This window comes from Arachis hypogaea, chromosome 18 (genome assembly GCF_003086295.3).
Source record: "Arachis hypogaea cultivar Tifrunner chromosome 18, arahy.Tifrunner.gnm2.J5K5, whole genome shotgun sequence".
NCBI lineage: Eukaryota > Viridiplantae > Streptophyta > Magnoliopsida > Fabales > Fabaceae > Arachis > Arachis hypogaea.
In genome coordinates, this window is record NC_092053.1 from 82,127,488 (window position 1) to 82,135,283 (window position 7,796).

Here is a 7,796-nt window from a genome sequence, read left to right on the forward strand (position 1 = left end):
TGGCAGCCGAAAATAATAATAATGCAAGGAGGATGCTTGGTGACTTTACTGCACCTAATTCCAATTTACATGGAAGAAGCATCTCTATTCTTGCCATTGGAGCAAACAATTTTGAGCTTAAACCTCAATTAGTTTCTCTGATGCAGCAGAACTGCAAGTTTCATGGACTTCCATCTGAAGATCCTTTTCAGTTCTTAACTGAATTCTTGCAGATATGTGATACTGTTAAGACTAATAGAGTAGATCTTGAAGTCTACAGGCTCATGCTTTTCCCTTTTGCTGTGAGAGACAGAGCTAGAATATGGTTGGACTCTCAACCCAAAGATAGCCTGAACTCTTGGGATAAGCTGGTCAAGGCTTTCCTAGCCAAGTTCTTTCCTCCTCAAAAGTTGAGTAAGCTTAGAGTGGATGTTCAGACCTTCAGACAGAAAGAAGGTGAATCCCTCTATGAAGCTTGGGAGAGATACAAAGGACTGACCAAAAAGTGTCCTTCTGACATGCTTTCAGAATGGACCATCCTGGACATATTCTATGATGGTCTGTCTGAATTAGCTAAAATATCATTGGATACCTCTGCAGGTGGATCCATTCACTTAAAGAAAATGCCTGCAGAAGCTCAAGAACTCATTGACATGGTTGCTAATAACCAGTTCATGTACACTTCTGAGAGGAATCCTGTGAATAATGGGACGCCTATGAAGAAGGGAGTTCTTGAAAATGATACTTTGAATACCATATTGGCTCAAAATAAAATATTGACTCAGCAAGTCAATATGATTTCTCAGAGTCTGAATGGAATGCAAGCTGCATCCAACAGTACTCAAGAGGCATCTTCTGAAGAAGAAGCTTATGATCCTGAGAACCCTGCAATAGCAAAGGTAAATTACTTAGGTGAACCTTATGGAAACACCTATAATCCATCATGGAAAAATCATCCAAATCTATCATGGAAGGATCAACAAAAGCCTCAACAAGGCTTTAATAATGGTGAAAGATACAGGTTTAGCAATAGCAAGCCTTGTCCATCATCCACTCAGCAACAGACTGAGAATTCTGAGCAGAATCCATCTAGCTTAGCAAATTTAGTCTCTGATCTATCTAAGGCCACTGTGAGTTTCATGAATGAAACAAGGTTTTCCATTAGAAATTTGGAAGCACAAGTGGGCCAGCTGAGTAAAAGGATCACTGAAATTCCTCCTAGTACTCTCCCAAGCAATACAGAAGAAAATCCAAAAGGAGAGTGCAAGGCCATTGACATAACCACCATGGCCGAACCTGTAAGGGAGGTTGAGGACGTGAATCCCAGTGAGGAAGACCTCCTGGGACGTCCAGTGATCAATAAGGAGTTTCCCTCTGAGGAACCAAAGGAATCTGAGACTCATCTAGAGACCATAGTGATTCCATTGAACCTCCTTATGCCATTCATGAGCTCTGATGAGTATTCCTCTTCTGAAGAGAATGAGGATGTTACTCAAGAGCAAGTTGCCAAGTACCTTGGTGCAATCATGAAGTTGAATGCCAAATTATTTGGTATTGAGACTTGGGAGGATGAACCTCCCTTGTTCACCAATGAACTAAGTGATCTGGATCAACTGACGTTGCCTCAAAAGAAACAGGATCCTGGAAAGTTCGTAATATCTTGTACCATAGGCAACATGATCTTTGAAAAGGCTCTGTGTGACCTTGGATCAGGGATAAACCTCATGCCCCTCTCTGTAATAGAGACACTGGGAATCTATGGGGTACAAGCTGCTAAAATCTCATTAGAGATGGCAGACAATTCAAGAAAACAGGCTTATGGACAAGTAGAGGACGTATTAGTAAAGGTCGAAGGCCTTTACATCCCTGCTGATTTCATAGTCCTAGATACTGGGAAGGATGAGGATGAATTCATCATCCTTGGAAGACCCTTCCTAGCCACAGCAAGAGCTGTAATTGATGTTGACAGAGGTGAATTAGTCCTTCAATTGAATAAGGACTCCCTTGTGTTTACAACTCGAGGTCATCCTTCTGTAAACATAGAGAGGAAGCATAAAAAGCTTCTCTCACTGCAGAGTCAACCAGAGCCCCCACAGTCAAACTTTAAGTTTGGTGTTGGGAGGCCACAACCAAACTCTAAGTTTGGTGTTGAACTCCCATATCCAAACTCTAAGTTTGGTGTTGGGAAGTCTCAACAATGCTCTGAACATCTGTGAGGCTCCATGAGAGCCCACTGTCAAGCTATTGACATTAAAGAAGCGCTTGTTGGGAGGCAACCCAATTTTTATTTATCTAATTTTATTTTTCTTGTTCTTTCATGTTTTATTAGGTTCATGATCATGTGGAGTCACAAAATAAATATAAAAATTGAAAACGGAATCAAAAACAGCAGAAGAAAAATCACACCCTGGAGGAAGACCTTACTGGCCTTTAAACGCCAGTAAGAAGCATCTGGCTGGCGTTCAACGCTAGAACAGAGCATGGTTCTGGCGCTGAACGCCCAAAATGGGCAGCATCTGGGCGTTTGAACGCCAGAATTGCACCCTGGAGAAGAGCTGGCGCTGAATGCCCAGAACAAGCATGGTTCTGGCGTTCAACGCCAGAAATGGGTAATAAATGGGCGTTCAACGCCCAGAACAAGCACCAATCTGGCGCTGAACGCCCAGAGTTGTGTGCAAGGGCATTTTGCATGCCTAATTTGGTGCAAGGTTGTAAATCCTTGAACACCTCAGGATCTGTGGACCCCACAAGATCACCTCAAGATCTGTGGACCCCACAGGATCCCCACCTACCTCCACTCACTTCTTCTCACCCCTCTTTCACACCATCCCATAAACACTCTTCCCCAAAACTCTTCACCAATCACCTCAATCTCTCTTCCCTATCACTACTTTACCACTCACATCCATACACCCCACCTACCTTAAAAATTCAAAATCTCTTTCCCACCCATATGACCGAATACACACATCCCTCCATCTCCTCCATATCTTCTTCTTCTTCTTATATTCTTTCTTCTCTTGCTCGAGGGCGAGCAATATTCTAAGTTTGGTGTGGTAAAAGCATAAGCTTTTTGTTTTTCCATTATCATTAATGGCACCTAAGGCCAGAGAAACCTCAAGAAGAGGAAAGGGAAGACAATTGCTTCCACCTCTGAGCCATGGGAGATTGAAAGATTCATCTCACAAGCCCATCACTAAGAAAATGATGGAGCAAACAAGAGAGCACATTCATGGATCTCAACAGTCACATGAAGAAGCTCATCATCAAGAAACCCCTGAGATACCTCAAGGGATGCACTTTCCTCCACAGAATTTTTGGGAGCAAATCAACACCTACCTAAGAGAATTAAGTTCCAATATGGGACAACTAAGGGTGGAACATCAAGAGCACTCCATCATCCTTCATGAAATAAGAGAAGATCAAAAAGCAATGAGGGAGGAGCAACAAAGACAAGGAAGAGACATAGAAGAGCTCAAGGACATCATTGGTTCCTCAAGAAGGAAATGCCACCATCACTAAGGTGGACTCATTCCTTGTTCTTATTCTCTATTTTTCGTTTTCTCTATGTTAAGTGCTTATCCATGTTTGTGTCTTCATTACATGATCATTAGTATTTAGTAACTATGTCTTAAAGTTATGAATGTCCTATGAATCCATCACCTCTCTTAAATGAAAAAATGTTTTAATTCAAAAGAACAAGAAGTACATGAGTTTTGAATTTATCCTTGAACTTAGTTTAATTATATTGATGTGGTGACAATACTTTTTGTTTTCTGAATGAATGCTTGAACAGTGAATATGTCTTTTGAAGTTGTTGTTTTAGAATGTTAAATATGGTGGCTCTTGAAAGAATGATGATAAGGAGACATGTTATTTGATAATCTGAAAAATCATAAAAATGATTCTTGAAGCAAGAAAAAGTAGCAAAGAACAAAGCTTGCAGAAAAAAATATAGGCGAAAAAAAAAAAAAAAAAGCAAGCAGAAAAAGCCAAAAGATCTTAAAACCAAGAGGCAAGAGCAAAAAGCCAATAACCCTTAAAACCAAAAGGCAAGGGTAAATAAAAAGGATCCCAAGGCTTTGAGCATCAGTGGATAGGAGGGCCTAAAGGAATAAAATCTTGGCCTAAGCGGCTAAACCAAGCTGTCCCTAACCATGTGCTTGTGGCGTGTAGGTGTCAAGTGAAAACTTGAGACTGAGCGGTTAAAGTCAAGGTCCAAAGCAAAAAAAAGAGTGTGCTTAAGAACCCTGGACACCTCTAATTGGGGACTTTAGCAAAGCTGAGTCACAATCTGAAAAGGTTCACCCAGTTATGTGTCTGTGGCATTTATGTATCTGGTGGTAATACTGGAAAACAAAGTGCTTAGGGCCACAGCCAAGACTCACAAAATAGCTGTGTTCAAGAATCATCATACTGAACTAGGAGAATCAATAACACTATCTGAACTCTGAGTTCCTAGAGATGCCAATCATTCTGAACTTCAATGGATAAAGTGAGATGCCAAAACTATTCAAGAGGCAAAAAGCTACAAGTCCCACTGATTTAATTGGAGCTATGTTTCATTCATAGTTTGGAATTTATAGTATATTCTCTTCTTTTTATCCTATTAGATTTTCAGTTGCTTGGGGACAAGCAACAATTTAAGTTTGGTGTTGTGATGAGCGGATAATTTATACGCTTTTTGGCACTGTTTTTAGTATGTTTTTAGTAGAATCTAGTTACTTTTAGGGATGTTTTCATTAGTTTTTATGTTAAATTCACATTTCTGGACTTTACTATGAGTTTGTGTGTTTTTTTGTGATTTCAGGTATTTTCTGACTGAAATTGAGGGACTTGAGCAAAAATCAGATTCAGAGGTTGAAGAAGGACTGCTGATGCTGTTGGATTCTGACCTCCCTGCACTCAAAGTGGATTTTCTGGAGCTACAGAAATCAAAATGGCGCGCTTCTAATTGCGTTGGAAAGTAGACATCTAGGGCTTTCCAGCAATATATAATAGTCTATACTTTGGCCAAGTTTAGATGACGTAAAAGGGCATTGAACGCCAGTTCTACGCTGCTATCTGGAGTTAAACGCCAGAAACACGTCACAAACCAGAGTTGAACGCCAGAAATACGTTACAACCTGGCGTTCAACTCCAGAAAGAGCCTCTGCACGTGTAACATTCAAGCTCAGCCCAAGCACACACCAAGTGAGCCCCGAAAGTGGATTTATGCATCAATTACTTACTTCTGTAAACCCTAGTAGCTAGTTTATTATAAATAGAACTTTTTACTATTGTATTTGACATCTTGGGACGTCTGGTTCTTAGATCAGAGGGGCTGGCCATTCAGCCATGCCTGGACCTTTCACTTATGTATTTTCAACGGTAGAGTTTCTACACTCCATAGATTAAGGTGTGGAGCTCTACTGTTCCTCAAAGATTAATGCAAAGTACTACTGTTTTTCTATTCAATTCAACTTATTATGCTTCTAAGATATTCATTCGCACTTCAACCTGAATGTGATGAACGTGACAATCATCATCATTCCCTATGAACGCGTGCCTGACAACCACTTCCGTTCTACTTTAGATTGAATGAGTATCTCTTGGATCTCATAATCAGAATCTTCGTGGTATAAGCTAGATTGATGGCGGCATTCATGAGAGTCCGGAAAGTCTAAACCTTGTCTGTGGTATTCTGGGTAGGACTCTGGGATTGAATGACTATGATGAACTTCAAACTCGCGAGTGCTGGGCGTAGTGACAGACGCAAAAGGAGGGTGAATCCTATTCCAGTATGATCGAGAACCTCAGATGATTAGCCGTGCTGTGACAGAGCATTTGGACCATTTTCACAAGAGGATAGGATGCAGCCATTGACAAGGGTGATGCCTCCAGATGATTAGCCATGCAGTTACAGCGCATCGGACCATTTTCCAGAGAGGATTAAAAGTAGCCATTGACAACGGTGATGTCCTTACATAAATCCAACCATGGAAAGGAGTAGGATTGATTGGATGAAGACAGCAGAAAAGCAGAGGTTCAGAGGAACGAAAGCATCTCTATACGCTTATCTGAAATTCTCACCAGTAATATACAAAAGTATTTCTATCTTTATTTTTTGTTTAATTAGTATTATTTTCGAAAACTCCATAATCAATCATTATCCGCCTAACTGAGATTTACAAGGTGACCGTAGCTTACTTCATACCAACAATCTCCGTGGGATCGACCCTTACTCATGTAAGGTTTATTACTTGGACGACCCAGTGCACTTGCTGGTTAGTTGTATCGAAGTTGTGAATGAAAAATGATTTATTAAGACGTGCGTACAGAGTTTCTGGCGCCGTTGCCTGAGATCACAATTTCGTGCACCATTCACCAATGAACTGAATGCATTAATGAGGCAGACATTACCTCAGAAGAAACCGGATCCCGGAAAATTCTTCATACTTTGTACCATAGGCACCATGACCTTTGAGAAGGCTCTGTGTGACCTGGGGTCAGGGATAAACCTCATGCCACTCTCTGTAATGGAGAAATTGGAAATTTTTGAGGTACAAGCTGCAAGAATCTCACTAGAGATGGCAGACAAATCAATGAAATAGACTTATGGACTAGTAGAGGATGTGCTAGTAAAGTTTGAAGGTCTTTACATCCCTACTGATTTCATAATCCTAGACACTGGGAAGGATGAGGATGAATCCATCATCCTTGGCAGACCCTTTCTAGCAACAGCAAAAGCTGTGATTGATATTGACAGAGGAGATTTGGTCCTTCAGTTGAATGAGGACTACCTTGTATTCAAGACTCAAGGTTCTCCTTCTGTAACAATGGAGAGGAAGCATGAAAAGCTTCTCTCAATACAGAGTCAAACAAAACCCCCACATTCAAACTCTAAGTTTGGTATTGGGAGGCCACAACCAAACTCTAGGTTTGGTGTTGAAAGGCCCCAACCCTGCTCTGATTATCTGTGAGGCTCCATGAGAGCTCACTGTCAAGCTATTGACATTAAAGAAGCGCTTGTTGGGAGGCAACCTAATGTTATTTAATTATATCTATTTATTTTCCATTGCTATTTTATGTTTTCTTTAGGTTGATGATCATGTGAAGTCACAAAAACAACTGAAAAATCAAAAACAGAATGAAAAAACAGCATTAAAAATAGCTCACCCTGGAGGAAGAGCTTACTGGCATTTAAACGCCAGTAAGAAACAGCAGACTGGTGTTTAACACCAGAAAGAAGAATCAAGCTGGCATTAAACGCCAGAAACAAGCACCAAACTGGCGTTTAACGCCAGAATAGAGCATCTACTTGGCGTCGAACGCCAAGAATGGGAGAAAAGCTGGCGTTAAACGCCATAAACAAGCAGCAACCTAGCGTTTAATGCCAGAAGTGCACAAGGGCATTTTGCACGCCTAAATGGAGCAGGGATGTTAAGTTCTTGACCTCTCAGGATCTGTGGACCCCACAGGATCCCCACGTACCCCACCTCTTCTTCTCTCCTCTTCACACCCTTTCATAACACTCTTCCCCAAATACCCTTCACGAATCACCTCCATATCTCTTTCCCAAATACTCCTCACCACTCACATCCATCTACTCTTCCCCAAAAACCCCACCTACCTCCAAATTCAAAAATCCTTTCCCTCCCAAACCCAACCCTAATACACGAAATCTAACCCTCCCCCCACCCCTATATAAACCCCTCAACACTACCTCATTTTCACACATTACAAACACTTCTTCTCCCCCTTGGCCGAATACACACTTCCCCTCCATCTACTCCATTTTCTTCTTCTTCTACTATTTTCCTTCTTCTTTTGCTCGA

At 41.1% G+C, this 7,796-nt stretch overlaps 1 non-coding gene across 1 annotated transcript; it reads right to left on the bottom strand.

Moving 5' to 3' along the window:
• Window positions 1-395: 395 nt before the first annotated feature.
• Window positions 396-503, bottom strand: LOC112774792 (small nucleolar RNA R71). Its single transcript, XR_003189252.1, has one exon. It is a non-coding gene; the product is annotated as a small nucleolar RNA R71 (small nucleolar RNA).
• Window positions 504-7,796: the final 7,293 nt, after the last annotated feature.